Source organism: Ceratotherium simum, chromosome 38 (genome assembly GCF_057802395.1).
Source record: "Ceratotherium simum simum isolate JZ-2026a chromosome 38, ASM5780239v1, whole genome shotgun sequence".
Lineage (NCBI taxonomy): Eukaryota > Metazoa > Chordata > Mammalia > Perissodactyla > Rhinocerotidae > Ceratotherium > Ceratotherium simum.
The window spans coordinates 21,758,640-21,775,119 of NC_141937.1; the positions used below are offsets into that span (position 1 = coordinate 21,758,640).

At 43.5% G+C, this 16,480-nt stretch overlaps 1 protein-coding gene across 4 annotated transcripts in view; it reads left to right on the forward strand.

Annotated features, from left to right (window-relative positions):
* STX11 (syntaxin 11) overlaps nt 1-16,480 on the forward strand; it is a 45,971-nt gene that overhangs the window by 8,416 nt on the left and 21,075 nt on the right. The window contains exon 1 of one of the 4 annotated variants that reach the window (XM_087425182.1): nt 1,813-1,894. The exons of the other annotated variants lie outside the window; for them this stretch is intronic. The gene's annotated coding sequence lies outside the window, so the exon portion shown is untranslated. Of the gene's footprint in view, nt 1-1,812; nt 1,895-16,480 lie in introns of those variants that run through there. 4 annotated transcript variants of the gene reach the window in all.

A 16,480-nucleotide genomic window follows, 5' to 3' on the forward strand; every position in this document is an offset into this window, starting at 1 on the left:
CCCTGACATCTGTTGCCAATCCTTCTCTTTTTTGCTGAGGAAGACTGGCCCTGGGCTAACATCTGTGCCCATCTTCCTCTGCTTTATATGTGGGATGCCTGCCCACAGCATGGCTTGATAAACAGTGCATAGGTCTGCACCTGGGATCTGAATCTGCAAACCCCGGGCCACTGAAGTGGAGCACGCAAACTTAACCACTACACTACCGGGTTGGCCCTTTGCTTTATTTTTTATATAAACTTTATTTAGAATGGTTTTAGATTTACATAAACATTGCAAAGATAGTGTAGAGAGTTCCCATAGACCTCATCCTCATTTTCCCCTATTATTACCATCTTTTATTAGCATGGTACATCATCACAACCAATGAACCAATCTCGATGCTTTCTTACTAACGAAAGTCCATACTTCATTCAGATGTCCTTAGTTTTTCCCTAACGGCGTTTTTCTGTCCCAGGATCCCATCCAAGATACTACACTACATTTAGTTGTCATGCCTCCTTAGGCTCCTCTATTCCTTGTTTTTGACGACACTGACAGCTTTTTGTAGGATGTCCCACTACTGGAATTTGTCTCATGGTTTTCTCGTGATAAGACCGCGGTTATGGGTTTGAGGGAGGAAGACCACAGAGGCAACCTGCCATATTCATCACATCATATCAAGACTACGTGCTATCAATACGCTTTATGACTGTTACTGTTGACCTTGATCGCCTGGCTGAGCTAGTGTTTAGCGAGTGTCTCCACTCTCTTTCCCCCTTTCCATACTGTAGTTTTTGGGAGAAAGTCACTGTGAGCAGCACATACTTAAGGAGTGGGAAGTTATGCTTCTCCTTCTTAAGGGGGGAGTATCTACATAAATGATTAGGAATTCTTCTGCAGGGGAGACATCTCTTTTCACCATTTATTTATTTATTCGACCGTTTATATCATTACGGACTCATGGAGTTTTTTTACTTTGAGTTGTAATCTAATATTGTTTCACCTTGTTGCTCAAGTTGTTCCAGCTTTGGCCATGGGGAGCTCTTTCCGTGGTCTCCTGCATGTCTTTGACATTCCCCATCCAAGAAGGGCTTCTTTTCTTTTTTTGAGCACTTCTAACTTTTAAGCCTCAGCCTGATTCTTCAAGATACTTAGCACCACCTCGCCTACTATACACTTTGTGTATCTTTCGCCACCGGAGCGCCGAGTCCTTGAGGCCAGAATCCCGGCGGGATTTTTGACCACGGTGGTACCCTCAGCACTTGAGGGGATGCTCCATCGGTGCTGAATGAATGAATGAACGCTGCTGTGTTGGGGTTCACCAGGGAGGGGAGAGTCCGGATGGGTTCTGGGAAGGCGGCCCTCAGCCCGGTGCGACCCGCAGCCGCCCTGCCACCGTCACACCCACTCTCAGGACCGGCGGCAAGCGCGCGCGCCGCGGGAAACGCATGGGCTGGCAAAGGCCACCTGCGCCGCGGGGATTCCGGGGGAAAGTCCGGCGCCTCTGCGCGTCCCCGCCGGCCGGGGGAGCGAAGGAGGGGGGCTGCGGACGGGGTGAAGCGCTGGGGGCGGCGCGGGTGCGCGCCCCCACGGAGAGCACTCGCGGGCCGCCGGGAGAGGGGAGGCGCGCGGGCCGCCGGCGGCGCGGGGAGGCGGGGGGCGGGCGCTGGCGCCCCGGGGCGGGGCCTGTCCCCGGCCGCGGGCGCTTCCGACGCCGGAGCGGGGGCGGGCTGCGCCCGGACGCGGCGGCGCGGAGCTCGGGGGCCGTGCAGCAGCCCAGCCGCGGCCGCGGGAGCCGCCGGAGGCGCGGGGAGCGCAGCCGCCGGGAGACGCGCGACAGGTTTCCTTCCCCATCGCGGCGCCCGGCGCGGGACGGGAGAGGGGCTTCCCGGCGCGCCCGCCGCCGTGCCCGGTTCGTTTTCCTCTCCGGGTGTCTCCTTTTCTCTCCTTAACCGCCCCGGGCTGTGCGCGGGGAGCTGCGGGGAGCTGCGGGGAGGGCGGCCCCGGGGTGGCTCGCGCGCTCGGGGGCAGAAGGCATTCCGTGGGATTCCAGGTCTGGCCCCGGGGGTCCTGCCGGCTCTCCGCGCCTTGGGGAACGCAGCTTCGGGTTTCTCATCTAGAGAGGAGTGATTTTTCCCCCGCAGTGGGCAAGGGACCGCGCGTTTAGGGCTTCTAGAAATTATTTCAGCGATACCTGTTGATAGGCGTCCCTTATACAGCATCCGCTTAAGACTACTTTTAAGTCTAAAGGCTGAAGACTTTTTCAAAAAAATATTTTATTGAGGTCACATTGGTTTATAACGTGTAAATTCCAGGTGTGCGTTGTTATATTTCAGCTTTTACATAGACTGCGTCGTGTTCACCGCTGATATTCTAGTTTCCATCCGTCACCCTACAGATGTGCCCCTTGACCTCTTTCGCTCTCCCCCCACCCCCTTCCCCTCTGGTAACCACCGTGTGTTCACCGTATCTATCTATGTGTGTGTTTATCTTTCACATATGAGTGAAAACTCTTTTTTGTAATTAGCGGGCATTTCTTCAGTGTCATCACATCTTCACATCCTATTAGGTTGCACTTTCTCAAAAACCCCAGAATGAGTGCTTCTTCTTGACTTGAACTTGGCAGTGTGACGCGGGAGCCAGGAAAGACGGAGAAATTGATACCGCCTTGAAACAAGTCCTTCCAAGCCCCATAAGACCTTTTTTTTTTTTTTTTTTTTTTTAAGAAGAATGGAGACGAGCGGTAGTGGCGGCGCTCACGAGAACCACACCTCCCTGATAGGGAATTCTCGACTCCGCTGACCCTAGCCAGATCTGTACGACTTCCTGTGGTTCTCACTCGCTTGTTTAAGCCGTTTCTCAGCAAAGGGAGGAGTTGTTATTTCCACGCGGGTATCCAAAAATGAGTCACACAGCTGCTCTCTTAATTGTGAGACTTCGTTAATGAACTTTTAAAAAGGGAGGTTGGCTCTGTCTGTATTTGGAAGAAGATGTGAAATGCATACACTGCCCAACTGGGGCGGGTCGTATAGGAAGTCACAGTTCAAGATTTCAGGTTCCTAAAGGCGCCTGATGGTACAACACACCAGCTAGGGTCACTAGGCTGATGGAAGATAACCATTAAAATCATGTGCTTTGCCGCAGAGGCCCAAGAGAAAATTAATTTTATTACTCAATAACCGGTTTGTTATTACTTTCACTGGTATGATATGGTAGAAATGTCATTTTGCGTAGTGAATGTATGTCACTCTCTGAATCAAAATATTTCGATGGTTTGTCTTTAGTAAATTAGTGCTAAAACCACATGACAGTTTTTGACGAAGGTGGATACCAGTTGGAGCTGAGAAATTAAAATGTTTAAGCTGATAGGCCCCATGGCAGCTCTTAGGGAGGGACCCTAGCCATCTCAACAGACAGCCGAGAAGGTGCAGCGTCTTTACTGGACCTGAGCTCGGCTCAGCCCAGCCCACGGTTATGAGGCATCTTCTCTGTGTCAGGCTCTTCACTGAACTCTGCTTATACAGTAACCAGAGTAAGACAGAATCCTGCCCCACAGGATTAGTGTGGAAGGCCGGCGAATCCACTGGAAAATGCAATACAAGGAGTTGAGCCGTATGACATATCTATGCCCAGGGTAGGGCTTGTGTCCCAACATGACTGGCATTTCTGCAGATGGGGGATTTTGAATGAACTGAGTCATCGTTGCAGGATGAACGAGGCAAGTTTTGAGTTTAGCCATCTACTTGTGTTTGTAGGCAGCCTATTGTGCTAATTCGGTAAGCGTTTCATTCAATAAGTGGTTTAAAAATATATTAATTAGAAAGGCATGATTTTTAAAGCGTCTAACTATAGTTCATATTATTTAATAACCATGTAAAAATAGATCCAGCCTATTATTACCCCCGGACAATCACAGGCCCTTTTAGTTACCTTTTAAAAAACAGAGTGACTAATTGATGACTTACAACTTTATAACTCCATATGGAAGCAACTTTTGGGTCGTTGTTTTTATAGTTTGGATCAATCTTTTCTAACATATTTTACCTGTATGACTCAAAATGAGTAAATCCACTGTGTCACAGTTTACTGTTGGGATTGAAATCTGCTGAGGTGCTTTTGAACTTGAGGCCAGATTTCTCCAATTCCATAAGATATCCAACTAGTGAGGGAAACTGCTCCATTTGAGATAACTTTACCTTAGTGTCCACACGTTATTTCTCCCTCGAGAGCCTCAAAGTTACTTTTTCTAGGAGAAAGAAAGGATTTAGTGTCTTCTTCATCGTCATACTCCTGAACTTGCCACAGGCTTTACTCAAGATAAGTGTTAGGAAGTATTTATTGATTAAATAATGAACCTTAATGTAAGAGAAGGAGTTGTCAGGTGCAAGGAGATATGGAGACCCAGCAGAAGGAGGAGCAGTGTATGGTCAGGGAACTCCAGCCTGTTTAGTGTGGGCACAGAGTGAGGGCTGGAGAGACAGACAGCCAGATCACAAAGGCCCATGTGCCCTGTGGGAGCTGTGAGTTTATCCAACAGCAGACTTTAAGCAAGTGAATATATCATCAGATATGTGTTTTGAAAAGTCAATTTAGAATCAAGATGGAGAATAGATTGGAGGACAGTGACATTCGCCTTAGGGAGACACGGAGGAGATGACTGTAATATTTGAAAAGAGAAATTAAAGAAGACTCAAGTCAGGCAGTAATAGTGAGAAAGGAGGAAGGAGCTGACAGATGTTTAAAGGAGGAACCTGGCCACGTCTTTACGAGTGGGCGGTGAAGGAGAGGGAGGGGTTAGGATGACTCCCACATTTCTAGTTAATGACTAGGATGGGAACATAAGTGGAAGAGTAGGTTCGGGCTAAAGGATGATGAGGACCTCAGGCAGTGCTTGACACAGGATCAGTGCTCATTAACATTTTTTGAATGAATGAGTAAAAATAATAATAGCTCAAATTTACTGAGTGCGTCTTAGCGCCAGGCACTGTTCTAGGCTCATTGTGTGAATTCAGTCTTACTCCTCACTGCAGTCCCGTGAGATAGGTGCTGTAATTGACTGCTTTTGACAAGCGAAGAACGTGCAATGTTAATAATTGACAGAGCCAGGAGTGGGTCCTGAGCACGAGGCCCCAGAGCGTACGTTCTGAACCACACCGCCATGACATGCTCTCTCCATGAATGAGTGAGTGATGTCTTGGACACTGCGGTAAGCTCAGGTTGGAGTCACTGCCCTGATCCCAACAATCGTCCCTCGTCCAGGAATAGCCCAGGACATAAGACGGGCCCCCAGTGGCCCTGCTGTGCTGCATAGCACCCCTCCCCCTCCCTCGACCCCAAGATGTACCTGGTTGATCTAGGGATAAACCTGGAATAATCAGAACATTTGTCTTGGGAATTTTAAACATTTTCATGGAGACTCTCAGTGTCTGAAGGTTCCAGAGCTTCAACGACTGTGACCTCAGTACTGCCTTGGTGACCATCCTTCCCAAGCACTGAATGTTGAGCATTTTGTATTTCTTAGATGCACTCAATGTTTTATTGCTAAAATCTGTACCATCCCTTCTGCGGGGAAGCAGAAGAGCTGGCCAGGGGGTCTTAATCTGCAGAGCAGGGTCCGATGGTGGACAAATTACTCACAAATGCAGGCAGGTACATAACTCCAGATCATGCACTGCTGGTTTGTGATCTGCCTTCTGGGGTCTGTTTTGTTCTGGTTTTACTCTGAAGCAGGTGTTTACCTGCCTCTCCTGCCTCTAACTTCCAGAATCTTCTTAAGTGAAGCTGGCCCGCTGTGTCCCCTGTCCTCTTGATTTTAGCCGGGCAGAAGGACTTGAGTTTCCTGAGTTCAAGCCCTGCTTTCTATTTGCGGCATCCGTGTAGATTCCTTTGGTCCTGTTAGAGGTATTTTTGACTAACAGCCTTGCCCTCTCTTCCCTCCAAAAATCTGGCCCCAACTCTTCACTATTCTCATTGTTTCGTGATTCAACCTACCCCGATTTGGATTAATACTCTGATTTTTGTTCAGCAAGCAGGGTCTAATTATCTTTTCCTCGGAGGCCTCTGCTTTGAACCATTTAAGGATCATAAACACTGAATTCATGTTGTACCTAAACTGAATCAGCAAACTCATCTTAAGTGTGAAGTTTTAAAATGTTCAGGTGTCTAAAACTTGAAGATTTAAAATGTTTTCTCCACGCATGAAGACAATGTGTCATCCAGCACATCTTCAAATTTAAGAGGAAATCGAGATATTTACAGCTTCCCATTATATGAGACTGACATGAAGCCTTCCCGGATGGTCCGGCCCACGTGTTTACCCCTTGGTCTGAATTCCTGTATCTCTGTCTGTAATTCATTCAGTGCTCAGATAACAAGAAAGGGCAGGGTTTTGGTTAATATTTCATGTGGGTTTGTCTTGCCTCCTCCAGACTGCGGTTTTCCTGAGAACAGAGAATTGTGAGGGTTGGGGGCTCTAGTGGGTCTCCAAACCTCCTCCCAGTTCTGACCATTCTGTGACTTTTGCTGATAATGAAACCATCTGTCAAAGTAAGTCATTGTTGACCACTCCTTGTGAGTCTGTGGATATCAAATATTGTTTGTGTATCTCATTCAAGTTCTTCTTAAGGCTCAATAATTTGGTAATTTTTAATAGGAAGCAGAGTTTTAGAATTGATAATTCCCAGTTATCCTTCTTGAGCTAATTAAATGTTTTCAACTTAATTTTTGTACTGTTTTTTTCTTTTCAGTGGATACCGTATGGAGGTGATCCAGAAAATACTAAGTTGCCTAGAAAAGTATTCCCCATTTTGTATAGCCAACTGTTTTACTTGTTTTTCTGTTCAAAGATGTAAAACGATGTTCCATTACTCATTGCATAACTCACTGGGTAATAACGTGAATTCCGACTTTACAGACTAGTGGAAATTGCTCTGTTGCAATCTTCCTATGGAAACAGAGTGAACAAGTGTGGTTCTGTCTTCTGTTTCAGTTTCAGGATTACAGCAATGCACGTCTCCCCTCCTGGTTTCCTCATTTACGATTGTGTGCCTGGGTGTGTTGATTAGTGACACAAATCCGTTGATTGGAGATAAAGTGGGACACAGTATGTAGCCGAATTATATAAGATGAGTAGATACCCCACTTCCTCCTCCCTCTCCCTTATCACTGCATGGTAAACCAACAGGTAGTGATGTTAGCTGACAGTATTATATAGCTCTTCATTATTCGCCAAGTACTTTCATATATATTTTCTCTTTTAATTCTCATAAAAGCCTAGCAAAACAGAAATAATAAGTATTATTATTCTTGTTGTTCTCTGTATTCGGATTCTATAGATGAGGAAGGAGACACTTGGGGAGATAAGGTGACCACCCAAGATTATCCAAGAAGTAAGGTGCAGAGGCCCACTGCACTGTGCTGTCAGGACTTGACAGAAAGAGGCAAGTTCAGTGTCTTAGGTCAAGTTCCCTGGAAATGGACTCGGAGATGTGCCTACAGGAGGGTTATGGGGGGGGGGTGCTCTGGGAACCATACTCGGCAGGGAGAGAGGGGAGCAGCATGACGCAGAGGGAGGAGTTGAACTGCGGTGCGTGGACAACAGTGGCCTCAACCGCAGGGAGCTTGGGAGCTGGGATGGCCCTTCGGAGTTGTTCTGGCACCTCGAAGCAAGAGAGCTGGTCATCCTGTCCCCTGTGTCAACTCCTCACTGGGTGTGGGCTGCACCCAGGCGGGAGGTGTAACCTTGGGCTGAGAAGCTCCCTTCAGTCAAGGGCAGTTCCTGTGGCTGTGAACCCTCGGCAGCCAGCATTCCCGGCGGCTGGGGGAATGAGGCCCTGTCCTGAAGGGGGTCTCGTTATCACACCCCCACTGCATTTGTATGGACGAGACCACTCTCCTCTGCAGTGGTCTTACTTATGTCTTTCTGACCTATAGCATTGCCCTGCTGAGTGGAGCCCAGAAAGTGGGCGTTTGGTCCAAGGCATTAAAGATTTAGAATAGCTGACCAGACAGCAAGAAGACAGTGGCCTTAGTCCTAGGAAGATGAGGAGCAGAAGAAGAGCCAGGTGAGGGTAGGCCAGGACAAGTGGAGTAGAGGTGCCTAGTGGAGAAGGCTAACAAAAACCCGTGGCTCTCCAGACCCAGAACAAAAGAGTAACACATACTGGTCTTTGCTCTAGTTCTAGGCTTTAACGTTGTAAATGGTAAACAATTTTGTGATACCAGGCTGTGTTTTCTCTCTCTCCTCCCCCTCCTCTCCTCTCTCTTCTTTCTAAGCCTTTGAAAGGTCCCAGACCAGTCCAGAGAATCTCAATGTGTAGCCTGTAGATTATAAGCGTAGAATTACCTAGGATATTTAAAAATAACCCCCCCCAAAACAAACAAACAAACAACAACAACAAGAGCAAAAGAGAAAACAGGAAAGTTCAGGCCCACATTCAAGATCTACTGGAACAGAATCTTTACGAGTGGAGCCCATGAATTGACATTTTCAACACATTTTCCCCAGAGGACTTTGATACATGCTATAGCTTAAGAACCAGTGCCCTAAACCATTATGCGCTTGGTGGTGACCATGCCTGTTGGGATTTTTCAAATTAGCAGGAAGCCATGGGAATCATGGGACAGCAGAGGAACACCTGAGCCTTAATCCCAGCAGGCTTGACATGGTGACATTCATCTCTTGTTTTTTATAGCACATTCTTGGTGTGGCCAGCAGAGAGCCTGGCCCACATTCCTTGGCTGGCTTCTGACCAAGATTGCTGGAGAGAGAGAGAGAGATGTCTCTGGCTTGGCCTTTCACTCTCTTAGATAGCTGGGTGAGAGATGCCAAATTCCATGAACAGTCGTAGATGGCAGGGGAAAATCAGTGAATTTATAAAAATCAGTAAACTTTCTAGAATAAGAAGGTTCCAGGAAATCTCATGCCAGATGAAGCTTTGAGGTGCTGTCTTAAAACTTTAAATAACCATCCAATAGGATGAGAGAGATAATTATGACAGGAAAGTGTATTATCTAATTCATTGAGATAGGGAATAATTATTTTTCCTCAAAGGGAAAAGCACTTTTAAACCTACCGTTTTGAGTCAGGTCATTGCAGAAAATACTAGTCACCTAAAGAATAATCCAGGACATTCTGGTATGTTTTGTTCACTTTTAGAACACCAAATCACTCTAGTTCCTATACTTGGAATGCTTTGTGCTTTTGCTCAGGCTGTCTCTTCCTGAGTTCCCCTCTCCCTGCCCAGTTAACTCCTGGTAAACCATTTAGAATCAGCTGAGAAACCATCTTCTCTAGGAAGCCTTTGCTTCCCCTCACCCAGATTGAGTTCACCATCCTCCATTGAGTTCACCATCCTCCATTGAGCTCAGAAAGTACTCCCATATATCCCTCTGTTATTGCATTTATTATCATTGTCCTGCCTACTAGCCTGTGAACACCTTGAGGCCCAGGACCATCTTCTTCATCTTTGTGTACAGGAGACCTAGCCTCATCAGAAAAAATTGAAAGAAAGAATCATTCTGGCAAGCTTAGTTTTGCAGCAAATATTTGTTGAGGCTCTCCTGTATGCTGGACATCCTGGTGTTCATGGCAAACACAAGTACAGCCCGGACCCCCTGGAGCTTATGAGCGTGCAGAGAAGATAGGCAATAAAACAACTAACAATAGAATATGGTGAGTATTAGGAAAAAGGAAGTACAGAATGTGTGAGATCACAGAGCCAGTAGCCCACTTAATCCAAGGTCAGAGAAAGTCTCCCATTCTCATGAAACATAATTTATGTAAAAATAGAAGCTGTGAGACTGGCTTTGGTTACCAGACAAGGGACCTCTTTTTGACAAGGGAAGCTCTTTTCATCTATCTAGTTTGAAACTGACCGATCTGTCACATGCGTGTGTGTGTGTCCAGTGTGTGTGCACACGCATTGGCAAAGAGAGAACAGAAAAATGACTCCTTCATTTAATGAGTAAAATAGCAGGGAACAGAGAAGGACGTTTCTGTGCATCTCATTCAATATGCCATCACTAGAAGCTAATTTGGTAATATTTTAATGTGTAACATACAGTAAAAGAAAATAAACTTAAAGCTCTGAAAATCGTGAGCTTAAATCCCAGCTTTTTAAAAGTTAACTTGAAGAATCTGATGACTGTGGCCTAGGAGGATGCTGGACAGAGTTGCCTTTGGGCCGTTTTAGAAAACAAGGTCAAAGCACGTTTGCTCAGAGGGCAGTGTCGTCTCTTCCTGCTCATCTTTCCACCTAACTTTCTGGGCCCTGGCGAGAGGCTGCAGCACTCGTCTGGGAATTTGTAGCCTCCACCTGGCTTAGCAGCTCACGTTCCATCCTTTTCCTTTTTCTCACCAGTTCTCGCTCTTTTATTATTTCTGCACCTTCTTTTTGCTTCCCATAAATTGTAAGCTTAAGTTGAGGGCAGGGATTGTGACTTCTTGGTTTTTTAATTTTTTTTTAAATCAGAGTTTATGATATTTCTTTTTTTTTTAAAAGAGAAATTAGTCCAGAAGGTTGGAGGGACTTTTTTTTTTTTCCTGAGGGAGATTGGCCCTGAGCTAACATCTGTTGCCAATCATCCTCTTGTTCTTTTTTCTCCCCAAAGCCCCAGAACATAGTTGTATATCCTAGTTGTAGGTCCGTCTAGTTCTTTTATGTGGGACACCGCCTCGGCATGGCTTGATGAGCAGTGAGTAGCTCTGCGCCAGCGTCCGAACCAGTGAACCTCAGGCTGCTGAAGTGGAACGTGTAAAACTTAACCGCCGTGCCGCCAGGCAGGCCCATCTTTTTTTAATTCTTGAATCTCCTGCAGCTCGTCTACTGCAATTTATTTACATTTGTTACATTAAATAAATAACCTTAAATAGAGTATCTGAATAAAAGGTGATCCTTGGGTTGAGAAAGTAACCAGATTGGTTCTCTACTGAGAACCTATTTCTTGTTTAACCTGATGTCACAAAGCCAAGTGCTAACATGTGCATATGTAACCTAGGATGTCGACTTTAATTAACAAAGAATACCACCCATGTGGCTGATTGCAGCAAAGGGAGGATTAAGTCCTCATGGAGCAGCATTTATTAGATGTAGATGGGAGGTATAGAATGCTCTGCTGTGTCTCGTTTAAGTCAACTTAAACACGTCCACACCATCCAGCATCTTAAAACAATGTTGATATTAAAAAATGGAATTAAAGGGGCCAGCCTGGTGGCGTAGTGGTTAAGTTCATGTGCTTCGCTTTGGCGGCCCAGGGTTCTCAGGTTCGGACCCCCGGCACAGACGTATGTGCCACTCATCAAGCCATGCTGTGGCAGGCGTCCCACATATAAAGTAGAGGAAGATGGGCATGGATGTTAGCCCAGGGCCAATCTTCCTCAGCAGAAAGCAGAGGTTTGGCAACAGATGTTAGCTCAGGGCTCATCTTCCTCACACACACAAACACACACACACGCACAATGGAATTAAGAACTCTAGTGCAAGTGAAAATATAACTCGGGCTTGCAGTGTGGCTTGAAGTGAACAGACATCTGATGACCATTTGCCATGTTTTCTCACATCTTTCCTCCCATATATTGGCATATTCCTTTGTTTATTTCAAGTGTAACTTAGTTTATGTTTGAATTTTTTGTGTTTTACCGTAAAGATTATCTATAAGGAGTATATGAATGGTGAGGAAATACTTCTGGACATTTGTTCTTACACTTTCTATGTTGCATGGTTTGAACTTGGTTTATTGCTGGAGTGTAGGTAATCAGTGTAGCCATTGTGAATCCAGTTGAATACTTGGTTACTTGTAAACTAGTTCCACTTTTATATTTTCATTAAGAATCAGAATTTTTTACTAAAAGGCTGTGGTGGTGAAATGAAATGTTTTCTCCTTGTGAAAATGTAGAACTTTTTGAAGGATGAAACTTACTCCTTAAAGAATCAAAATTTTAGTAGTATCAACTCCTCTGAAAAGATTAACAGTTGGTGGAGGAAAATTCTGTTTATTCAGCATATTTTTGTTGTTTAATTGGGAAATTTCTCAAGTTATTAATTGTCTTTTGCTGAAACTTAGAGCACTATGGACATTTTCTCCTTTTTGTTGACATCTAAATACCTCCATCTGCCACTGACAGCAGCATAAACACACAATAAGTGTTTTCATGGTTATTCTTTCCATCTAGTCCTTGTAATGAAAGCATAGGTAAATCTTGTATTCCGATTTTCCCCCTTCTTTCTAGCTGTGTTAATAAGTCTAAATTAATATCTTATTTTTAATTTGTATTTATTTGCTAAAGAGCAGATAATGAATAGCATTTCATATTTTTATGGAGAATATTTTCTCCTGTGAGTGGTCTTTCTATATATTTTGCTCAATATTTTATCGTCATGTTATTTTCTTATCACTTGTGGTTGTCTGTTCACATAATATTGTGTACCTGGATAATGTCTATTATTTTTTGTGCAAATACTTTCTTCCAGTCTCTTATTTCAATTCTTAATCTTTCTTTTGTTCTTGTTGCACAGAGATTTCAAATTTTATATAGCCAAATTTGCTTATCTTTTTCTTTGAGGTTTCTTCCACAGTCTCAAATCTCAGAGGAAATTATCATTATCCCAGAGTACTGATAATATTCAACTTTACTTTCTTTTTTTTTTTTTTAATTTATTTATTTTTCCCCCAAAGCCTCAGCAGATAGCTGTATGTCATAGCTGCACATCCTTCTAGTTGCTGTATGTGGGACGCGGCCTCAGCATGGCTGGACAAGGGGTGCGTTGTGCGCGCCCGGGATCTGAACCCGGGCCGCCAGCAGCGGAGTGCACGTACTTAACCGCTAAGCCATGGGGCCAGCCCTCAACTTTACTTTCTATTAGTATTTCTGTTATTGATTTTACATTTTTAATTCTTTGATATTCCTGAAGCATATTATGGGGTCTACAGTAAGGATTAGAGAGAAATAAATTCTTGCTAGTCAGTCGTACCAGCCTAGTTGCTTAAATTTTTTCCTCTGCTATTATTTTTTGATGGCTGCTTCTTCATATACTAACATTTTATATATAATCATTTTCTCAATGTTTTGCTCATGTCCATTTATCTAATTTTTATGTTTGCCAAATTATCATGCTTTTAATTCTTGGTAATATCTGCTCGGGCTTCCCCCACTTCACCAGTGCTGTATTTTTTTCATTTTTAAACACATTTAATCATTTATTATTTGAGCTTTATTTTAGAATCATTTTCTTTTTTAGAGTTTTTTTTAACCCTAGTGGGAATTTTGGATTTAGTTCAGTCAAAAAATTTCAGATTTTTCGGGGAGAATTTCAGATTCCACTTATAAATGTGTATAAGTGTTAATTCTAGTGTGGGATCTATAAGGGGTGTTTATGTGAGAAAGAGAGAAAGAAATGAGCAGGTGAGGCAGAGGGTTCCTAAAGAGTTCCTGGTCACCCCAAGCCAAAATTCACGGCGTTTTCCTCTTGGTTAATGTTTTGGATTTCCAGAGAGCCTTTTTTGTTCTTTTTTCCTCCTCCCTCCCTCTCTCACTCTCTCTCCCTTTTCTTTCTCCCTTCCCTCCTTCCCTTCTTCCTGCCTACCTTCCTTCCTTCCTTTCTCCAGTTTTTAATTTTATCAAATTTATACATACATAATTACAGAGTCAACTAGTTCTATAAAACTAATGAAAAATGAAAGTCTGATAAAAAAAAGTTATTCTTTTTCTATTCCATTTCTCTCTCCCCAACAACAATGACTTTCAACTATTTTTGCTGATTCTTTTGGTATTTATATTCATATCTCTAAATAACATACTTCTAATACCATTTCTTGATTTTTCCATCTTAGGCGTTATCTGCCGACTTCTCTGTATGGAAGATAATGATTTAGCTCATTTCCCGCCTCTCTCCCACGGATATCCACCCTTCCTGTCCACCCCACCATCCTCCCAATACAGCTTTATCATAATTTGGGTTAGATCAATATCCAGTGATTATATTTTTATGGTTATGAAAATGCTAATTACAGCAAAGCCATGTTTTATATCATGATTACTTTCCCATAACTTTCCCATAATATTTTTTTGCTTTCCTGGAAGTTGTCTGTTTTTTTCTTAGCTTAGTTTTATTTGTACTTACAACCTATTCAACCCCAAATGGTCTAATCTCCTCTCAAGAAATTTTGACCCATCAGGAATTTGATCAGTTTCACCTTTCTGAAGAAATGTCTTGTAGTTTACTTTCCTAGTCTAGACTGACGGTCTTTTCAGTCAAGTTCACAGCTGTCATCTCAGAATTTCCCTTTGCCGTTATCCTGGGATGCCCTCTTCCTCCCTCTTCTGTGGATCCCATGTTAGGAGTCCATATTCTGTATCTTTTTTGCTTCACTTTCTGTTTTGTTGGAATGCATTCCCCACTCTCTTCCTGAGAAAGAGAACACAGGAAATAAAAATTTTTGAGACTTTGTGTATCTGAAAACATCTTTATTCTACCTTTGTGTTTATTTTTTAATTTTTTTATTGCAGTAACATTGGTTTATAACATTGTATAAATTTCAGGTGTACATCATTATACTTCTATTTCTGCATAGATTATATCATGTTCACCACCCAAAGACTAGTTACAATCCATCACCACACACATGTGCCGAATTATCCCTTTCGCCCACTGCTCCCCTTCCCCTCTGGTAACCACCAATCCAATCTCTGTCTCTGTGTGTTTGTTTCTTGTTGTTTTTGTCTTCTACTTAATGAGTGAGATCATACGGTATGTGACCTTCTCCCTCTGACTTCTTTCGTTTAGCATAATACCCTCAGTGTCCATTCATGTTGTCACAAATGGCTGGATTTCATCGCTTCTCATGGCTGAGTAGTATTCCATTGTGGATATATACCACATCTTCTTTATCCATTCGTTCCTTGATGGGCGCTTAGGTTGCTTCCAAGTGTTGGCTGTTGTGAATAACGCTGCAATGAACACAGGGGTGCATGTATCTTTATGCATTGGTGTTTTCATGTTCTTTGGATAGATATCCAGCAGTGGAATAGCTGGATCATATGGTAGTTCTATCTTTAATTTTTTGAGGAATCTCCATACCTTTGTGTTTGATTGATGGTTGGATGAGTATAGAATTCTGAGTTGAAAATACATTTTCGTCGAAAGTTTAAAGACATCGTTCCACTATTTTTTTGTTTCCCGGGTTATTATTTAGAAGTCCAAAACATTTTGCCTCCTAGTGCTTTGTAGGTGATTTCTTTCTCTCTCTCTCTTTCCTCCTGTCTGTCTCTCTCTATCGTTGTCTCTGTCTCTCTCAAAGCTTATATGATGTCCTCTCTCTGGAATTCCTTTTATTTGGAATTCGAACTTAAGGACTGGACCTCTAAATTCCTCATGTTTTCTTTGTTCCTTTTCTCCTCTTTTTTTCTCTTTCTACTTTATGGAGAAGGATCTTCCATTCTCCTACCAGTAGAATGTAGGTCAGTGTGCTGGATGGTAGGTGAAGGAAGAGTGCTTGGAGGTCCAACATTCCCTGTAAAATCCTCCTCTCTTCAGTTGGGGATCTCTAACCCAGTCTAGATTCAGAGTCTAGCCTGTCTACTCTCCTGCCAGGGTGGGATAGGGGATGGCGGATTCTCTCACTTCTTAAAAAGGCTTCTAACCAAACTCTGTTTGTTGTTACCCTACCATCACCTCCTTTTCCGTAGGTCCCCAGCCTTTAATTCTGATTCCTGAGTCTTTGGTTATTTGTTTTATGGTGTAACTTAGGTCGTTTCTTGGCCTTCTCTGCTGTTAACTTAGGATTCAGCTTTCTTATGTCTTCTAGGCTAATTATCACTTGTCCATTTGCTTTACAACTTCCAGAATTTTGTTGCTGCTCTTTTCTCTCTGATCTTTATCCTAGTTGGTATATGCCTTTTCAAAAGTTCCTTTAGTGGGATTTTGGAAGGCAGCAAAGGTAATGTCCAGTTTGCCATTTTACCCAGAATATAGAAGTCATCTTTAAAAATACAAGTGTGTTTTCTGGATTGAGTGGTATATTAAGCTACTAGCACTTAAGAGCAGGTATATTCATCAAAATAGCTTTTTACTGTCTTAAAAAGTAAAGGATGGAGTATAGGACCGGGATGTTTAAGTGGGCAAGTTTGAATTTGGATAGGGGATGGGGAGGGGCAAGGGACATCTCTGGTTGGAGGCCATGTCTAGAAGGGAGGCAGGATAAGATGGGCATAGTGGGGTTTCTTTAGTTCAGGACAGGTTGAGGGCAATAAGTAAAAAGTAAATAACTCAACTCTCATCTCCAAATTTTCCAGTTGATGTTCATGGAGCGTGGGTATGTTTGCTAATGTGAGGCAGACCGTAAGCATTGCATTTGTTGAGAGTTCACTGTGTGTCAGGAACCTTACTGAGCACCCGTTGAGGTTGATCGTGGGATTCCGATTTGCTCAGAGCTGGGTGTCCAATGCAGGTTTCTTGGACTTTGCAGCCCCTGTTAAACACTAAGCTATCATACCTTTGTG